This window comes from Pelodiscus sinensis, chromosome 10 (assembly GCF_052426305.1).
Source record: "Pelodiscus sinensis isolate ZL-2025 chromosome 10, ASM5242630v1, whole genome shotgun sequence".
Lineage (NCBI taxonomy): Eukaryota > Metazoa > Chordata > Testudines > Trionychidae > Pelodiscus > Pelodiscus sinensis.
The window spans coordinates 20,420,293-20,427,405 of NC_143061.1; the positions used below are offsets into that span (position 1 = coordinate 20,420,293).

Here is a 7,113-nt window from a genome sequence, read left to right on the forward strand (position 1 = left end):
GGTGATTGTGTTTGGTTTAGTTTAGCTTTCGGAAGACAGCTAATACCAGAAGGGAAGAAATTGTTAATGTATTTACTGCAACTGTTACACTGCATGGGCAAAAAGTAGAAATGAATTGGCTCTATAGGGTGATGTGATTAAGAATGCACAAGATTCTGGAGAAAAATAGGATGAGATGCTATGGCAGAATTTACATTTAGTGGGATATGGAAGTTTTTTATCCTCCGCTTCTCCTACTAATGTGATATAGGTAGAGAATCGTTACCTTTTTAATGCAAAAAACTCAATTGTTGATTGAGTAATTTTGTCAGTGTGGATCACATGGAATAAAGCAATTAAAAATAATAGCAACCAAAATGGTCTGAGTGTACTCATATTGAACCAAATCATGGTGTCCTTACAAACCCAAGTACTTACATTGAAATCAACAGGACAGCTTCGATGTATAAGGCAAGCAGGATTTTATCCAGAGCAGGCTCCTGGAGGGAAGAGGATAAAGGACAAGGGGAGTGATTGAAACAAAAAACAGGACTATGTAGCACTTTAAAGACTAACAAGATGGTTTATTAGATGATGAGCTTTCGTGGGCCAGACCCACTTCCTCAGATCAAATAGTGGAAGAAAATTGTCACAACCATATATACAATTTAAAAAAGTGAACACATATGAAAAGGACAAATCAAATTTCAGAACAGAAGGGGGATGGGGGGGGAAGGTTAATGTCTGTGAGCTAATGATATTAGAGGTGATAATTGGGGAAGCTATCTTTGTAATGGGTAAGATAGTTAATATCTTTGTTTAAACTTAGGCGTTAAGTGTCGAATTTAAGCATGAATGTCAGTTCAGTGCTTAAATTCAACACTTTATGCCTAAGTTTAAACAAAGACATTAATTATTTTACCCATTACAAAGATAGCTTCCCCAATTATCACCTCTAATATCATTAGCTCACAGACGTTTATCTTCTTCCCCCATCCCCCTTCTGTTCTGAAATTTGATTTGTCCTTTTCATATGTGTTCACTTTTTTAAATTGTATCCTTTGGTATATATGGTTGTGACAATTTTCTTCCACTATTTGATCTGAGGAAGTGGGTCTGGCCCACGAAAGCTCATCACCTAATAAACCATCTTGTTAGTCTTTAAAGTGCTACATAGTCCTGTTTTTTGTTTCAGCTACTCCAGACTAACATGACTACATTTCTATCACTATTCTTCCTGCAAGAGGAGTGATGTTATGGCTTCACACCCTGCAGATAAAAGTAGTCAGTAGATGTGAATGAACAGGAGCAGCACAGGGATACAAAAAGGAAATAAATGTCTCTTCAGTGAAGCATATGTCATCAATGTAAGCCTGATTATGAATTAGTGAGGAGCTAGTGCAGTGATTACATGAAGACTTAGTTCTTTCATATCCTATATGTGAAACATCTGCAACTGAAACAAAATAAGGAATCTTTTCTTTTCCATATCAGTTGCTGTCCTTTCAGAATAAGTGTTATGCTGATGTTATCTGGAGCCCATTCTCTCTCCCTATAGTGTCTGCTCTAATTCCTGTCATGGTTTTTAATTTAAAGTTTTGAAAGTGAACAATTGAAGTGTTGCCTTAGGTGCCTGACACAAAGGCCCCCTGATGTGCCTATTTTTACTCAAAGTTAGTGGTAAAACTACTATTGACCAAACTAGGAAGAGGATCAGGAATCAGATGATTAAAAACTCCTTGTTTTTCACACTATCACTAACAAAACTGTGTTTTCAGAATACCATTTTCATGTACTGTCCAGGTGCATGCGGAGAACAGTGATCATAGGTGACACCTGATGAGTCTTTCATCCTGTGAAACAACACAATAAACAAGAAGTTCATCTCTCCTTTCCTCCCCAATTCAAGTGGAAAAGTGGATGGAATCATTTTTCTGTCTTTTATATTATTAAAGGAAATGAATTATAATTAAAGATACATGTTTTGTTTGTCTTATTTTGGGGCCATGGCTTCTTCCTTCTTACTGTCATAATTGAAGTTGATACTTTTGTTTCCAGTTATTAGCTAACTTTTCATTTAATTCCAATTCTCCCTTCTGAAAACTACTATGAATACTCTAATAATTGTTTTTAAGCAAAGGGTGTATTTTGATTCTGGTATGTTTCCCCCTAAATATATATATGCCTAACTATGAAGACTACATACCCTTCAGATGAACTTCCAAAGGCAGATGAAATACTAGATAGACTGTCACTGTTAAAAGCTTATGTGAACTGAACAGACTAGCATTTTGGTAATGTTTGTTTTGATGCAGCTATAGACAGTCGCATTTAAATAGTGATTTTCCCATGTTTACTTGCAATTATTTTTATTTTTTAATGTTTACTTTTAAAAAATCATTATAACCTGAACGGAAGTGAAGATATTTCTTTACATTCTGTCATGAACTGATAGCAGTTCAAAGAGAATATAAATATACAGCCACAAGTTTCCTGAAATACTGTCCACAAGGAATTTAGGAAGCATTCTAGCATCTCTCCACAGAAATGTGTCTTCTTAGATTCTTGTATTTTATTTCACTGAGAACCCTATGACAGGTTTTGTGCACAAACAGCCTTTTATCCCAAAATCCTTCAAGTCGTTCATATAGTCTGGAAAACATTTTTTTCACAATTATCCAATAAAGGCTTGTTGGGGACAGGAAGTATTAAAAAAGTGTGCAAAAGTGATGTAACACTTTCCTGTGCCTTGTCCTCATCATGATGCTGCTTTATAAACTCCGTCCACAGCATCTTGCATTAGAATCATCTGGTTTCTACTCTAAGTAACTCAGGCTCCTAATGGCCTCAAGGGCTTGAAAATGAATTGTGGACCAGGATTCCCCTGGTCTAAGGTATTCTAACCACATGTCCTCTATTATAGCCCCAACCTTTCTCCCTTCAATGCTGGAACATGATGGGCTAGCCCTGCATCAGCTTTAATTCTCTGGAAAGGCTAAAAGTCAGGTTTCTTTTCCATTCTATCTCCAGCAAGGTCTACATAGGAGTTTACTCATACCATTCATGTGACATTGGCTCACAAAACAATAGTCTCAATTGATATACCCCAGTTTTAGGGAAAATCATACTGATAGGGCTAGACAGTGGTATTTACAATCTATGTTTATGTTTTAAAACAGCATTTTAAAACTGGTACATTGTGTAGATGGATTAATAGGTCCAGTCTTTTGACCTTAACAATTCTGATGGTTATGATTTGGAAGGGAGATCAGGGAAGACTCAGAGAATTACAGTTGGCAGGTGACCAGGACCTAGAGGGCTGTTGTAGGTGTAGGGAAAGAAAACCAGATTAATGTTTGACCTATTGAGAAGGAAGATTTTGGGCTTCAGTTGCACAGAGAAGAGGTGTAGCCACAAAAGAACCCTAATAGGCCCAGTGAATATCTGTAGCATCCTTTGTGGGGAAAAAGGGTCAAATATTTCTCCTCCCTAATAACATCACATGCAGGTGTCAGGCAGGGATGTAATAGTGTAGTCAATTAACTGATTAACTGATAAGCAAAAGCTTATGGGTTAATGCTATAGACTATATGCATTTCCCCCTCCCCTTGCTAGTAAATCTTTTAGTAGGCTCTCCAGCAGCCTGGCTCAGTCCTTGCTCATGCCGGGACCTAGTCCCATTGAGGCTCAGGAATTAAAGTGTATTAGGAGCCAGGCAGGCAGGCAGCCTGGCTCAGTTCTGGATTACACTGGAACTGTATCAGAGGCAGCAGCATGGGCAATAGGCAGCTGATCTGCGAAGGGGAGCTGGTTTTTAAACTGGCTTCCCTCACGGATCAGCTTCCACCTGGCATCCTACGCTGCTGCCTCTGATACAGAAGCAGCAGCGCAAAGTGGCAGGGGCCTGCTTGAGAGTGGAGCTGGAGCGCACTGGCTGGGGACTATAGAATAGTCCACCCCTGGGGACTATAGAATAGTCAAGTAACCAATAAGAATTCATTACTCGACTATTCAGTTAACCAATATTTAATATCCCTAATGTCAGGAATTTTATTTCTTAATATCACTCTCATGAGCCCAAGTTCCCAGTGAAAGAGGAGCCTTTGAGCCTCTTCTAAGCTACTGGTTAGAGGAATTACCCACTCAGGACTAGAAGCTGGCTCAGTCACTGCTAAAAATGGTGCTTCAGGACCATTGGTTTTTTTTTTCTGCGCTAAAACTAGGAAACTTATAATGCTTCTAAGATGCAACATCCACAAAGATCAATTTGTGCTGTGTCAGGCTTCAGATATGTTGCATACGTCACATTACTTAACTTTAGAAGAGCCACATCAGTTCTGGATATATTGTCATCAGTGGCTGTTAACGTTGAAATTCTTTGTTTTATCAGCTAAGATAACAACCTTATTAACACACACCAGAATATATTTGGAAGGATCATATGATGCTACTTTCTATCCTCATCAGATGGGGGAAAATGTTCTCTAACATATTTGTCCCTGGGCAGCCTGATAAAAATATTGACGTAATTATCTAACCGTGCATTTTAAAATAATATATACTTCAAATAAGGTGACATTCAAATGGTAGTGGCTTACTATGACAGCTTTCTTTTTCTTAGTGTCAGTTTGTTATATTTTCTGTTTTCCAATTACATTTCCCAGTTTTTCACTATTTCTGCTTCTTTTTCTTACTCATTTTTTCTATTTTTCTCCATTTGCAAATACGTGCTTCAGAAAAATTATTAGAACTGATAGAAATTTTTATGTCCTGACTTATTTTTAAAGGAAAATTCCTTTAAGATCAAGATGAAAATTTTAATGAACCTCGCCCTCCTGCTCACATTTTGGTCACACTTTTTCATATTTCAATGATAAAATTCTTTTTTTTTTTGTTTAAGAAACTTTGTTTTGATAGAAAAATCAGTTTTGCTCACCTTTCCCTCCCATTATTTTTTTAATGCAGAAAAAACCTCTCTTTGAAACAAATCAGAATTACTTGAAATAGTTTGGAAAAAATTGTTTTCATAAAAAGAAATCATGGCAAAATTTTAACTAAAAATATGTTCAGTGACAGAAGAGAATTTGAACGTAATATACTTCTACCACCCCCCCCTCCTCCACCGCAAACAGTTCTATTCATTTAACTAAATTTACTTGAGCCGGTCATGACATAGGTTTGAATGTAGTTTTAATATAACACATGAAGTTTCAAGTGCTTTAGAATAGAAATGCTACTCAATGATTCTAAATGAAAGGAAAAACTAGCCCCCTCATTCTCTATTTTCTGCATTTACCGCCCTGATATATTAAAAAATACTGTGTATATTTAGAAGGTTGAATTCATCTTCATGCCTTTTATTTAAATAAAAACAATTTTGCGATTTCTAGATGAACTTGGGGTTTTTTTAAAACAAAAACGTCTTCCCACATTTATGCAGGTTTTTGTTTTCATCTTCCATAGGACACAACAGACACCATCAGACTGCACAGATGATATACTAGACATGACAAGATGCATCCGTTTCTATAAATTCAGCTCTTGATACCCCAGTTGATTAAGCTTCATATTTGACTTACACAGTCCACTGTGCTTTTCAAAACACTATTTAGAACAGTATTCAAACAAGAAAACTACAAAAGGAGCACAATGACAGCTGAGACATGAGATTGGTCCAAGTCAACAAGCCTCTAGAAAAGACAACACAAATATTCAGCACACAGACCATTTATAGTTATGAAATGATTTATTGAGGATGAACCTGGTGCCATTTGTCACATCTGCATCCCTTTCAGTAGTGATGTTTAATCTCACATTATTGTTTGTAATTCCAGTATATCTCTGTATACTCCTGCAAATTAGCATGGTCGTGTGGTCCTGTTGTTCGAAGGATTTTGTCATAGTCAGGTAGCCAATGATCTGCTGTTAATATTACTACAATATGTTACTCCTTAAGACTCTTATACACTCTTTAACTTACAAGTCATAAGAATCACAAGACGTAGTGACTGAATACATGGGGTGAAATCTATAGTTGATAGTTTCATAACTATTTGGGGGGCTATCACTACACAACCCTCATGTATTTCAATAGGAGTTGGGTAGCTACATTCCATAGATAATGACCTAAGTCAACTGAAATCAGTCTCTGTTGACTTCAACATTGCCTGGATCAGACTCTATGTGTCTTTGAAAATCTCAGCCTGTAAATAGGAAAATGTGCAGTCAATATCTCTATGTTCTGGATGGCTGGTACAGTTTCCAAATCAACACAAAGACAGCATAGTGTATATTGATACTGAAACCCTTGATTAGAATGTCTGAATGAGAACAATTTTTAAGTAAAGTACATGCTGCCTATGTTGGTGCTTATTATTTAAACATATCTCTCCTACAGTTAATTTTCTGGAATCAAGTCTGTTTTCTAATGGGATGGGGAGAAATATAGGCATTAATTATAATGTTTTTATGTTTCCCCTAACTTGCTATGTTAACTATTGTTTAACAGTCTGGATTGCATTCTGGGAGTTAGGATTTCGATTTAGCAGATAAGCCTGGTTATTGTTTGTGCTAACGTGTTTCTTTAATTTAGACTGTGCCCTGTCTGTTCCTTTAACTGTTCTGATTATTCCTTTACTGTTGAACACAAATGCTTCAGTACCATGAGCATGTTAAAATAAAAGATTAAAGTTAACAAACCAATTATGTGTTGTCAGGCTGATTACTTTTAAGAGAAAAACCATTGAGCACAGATACTTGTAGGTTGATGCTATGATGTATAATTTAAGTGTCCAACAGGAAAAGAAGACAACTATCACAATTTATCTTCAGGGAGGAGAATTTTTATTAATGTATCAGAAATTTAAAAGAAAAGTTCAAATCAGATTTCTAACTTAAGAGCTAATTCTGGTTAAATTGTCACTTAGCAAGGCCCCATATTAAATGATGCAAAGTTCCAGTAGCTGTTACAAAATCACTTTTGCAGAATAAAATGAGAGAAAATTAACATTTTCTGGTAAATTGTAATATCTGAGCATCAGTATAATGCAGTGGTCTTTAACCTTTTGAAGCACGAGATCCCTTTTTGAATTTACGTGCAATCCAAGATCTACCTCACACCCAAATGTTCTTGTC

At 36.4% G+C, this 7,113-nt stretch overlaps 1 protein-coding gene across 1 annotated transcript in view; it reads left to right on the plus strand.

Moving 5' to 3' along the window:
* The window catches only part of SLITRK3 (SLIT and NTRK like family member 3), a 56,872-nt gene extending 49,759 nt beyond the window's left edge, over positions 1 to 7,113 (plus strand). The window contains exon 4 of the mRNA XM_089780780.1: positions 5,443 to 7,113. The gene's annotated coding sequence lies outside the window, so the exon portion shown is untranslated. The remainder of the gene's footprint in view (positions 1 to 5,442) is intronic.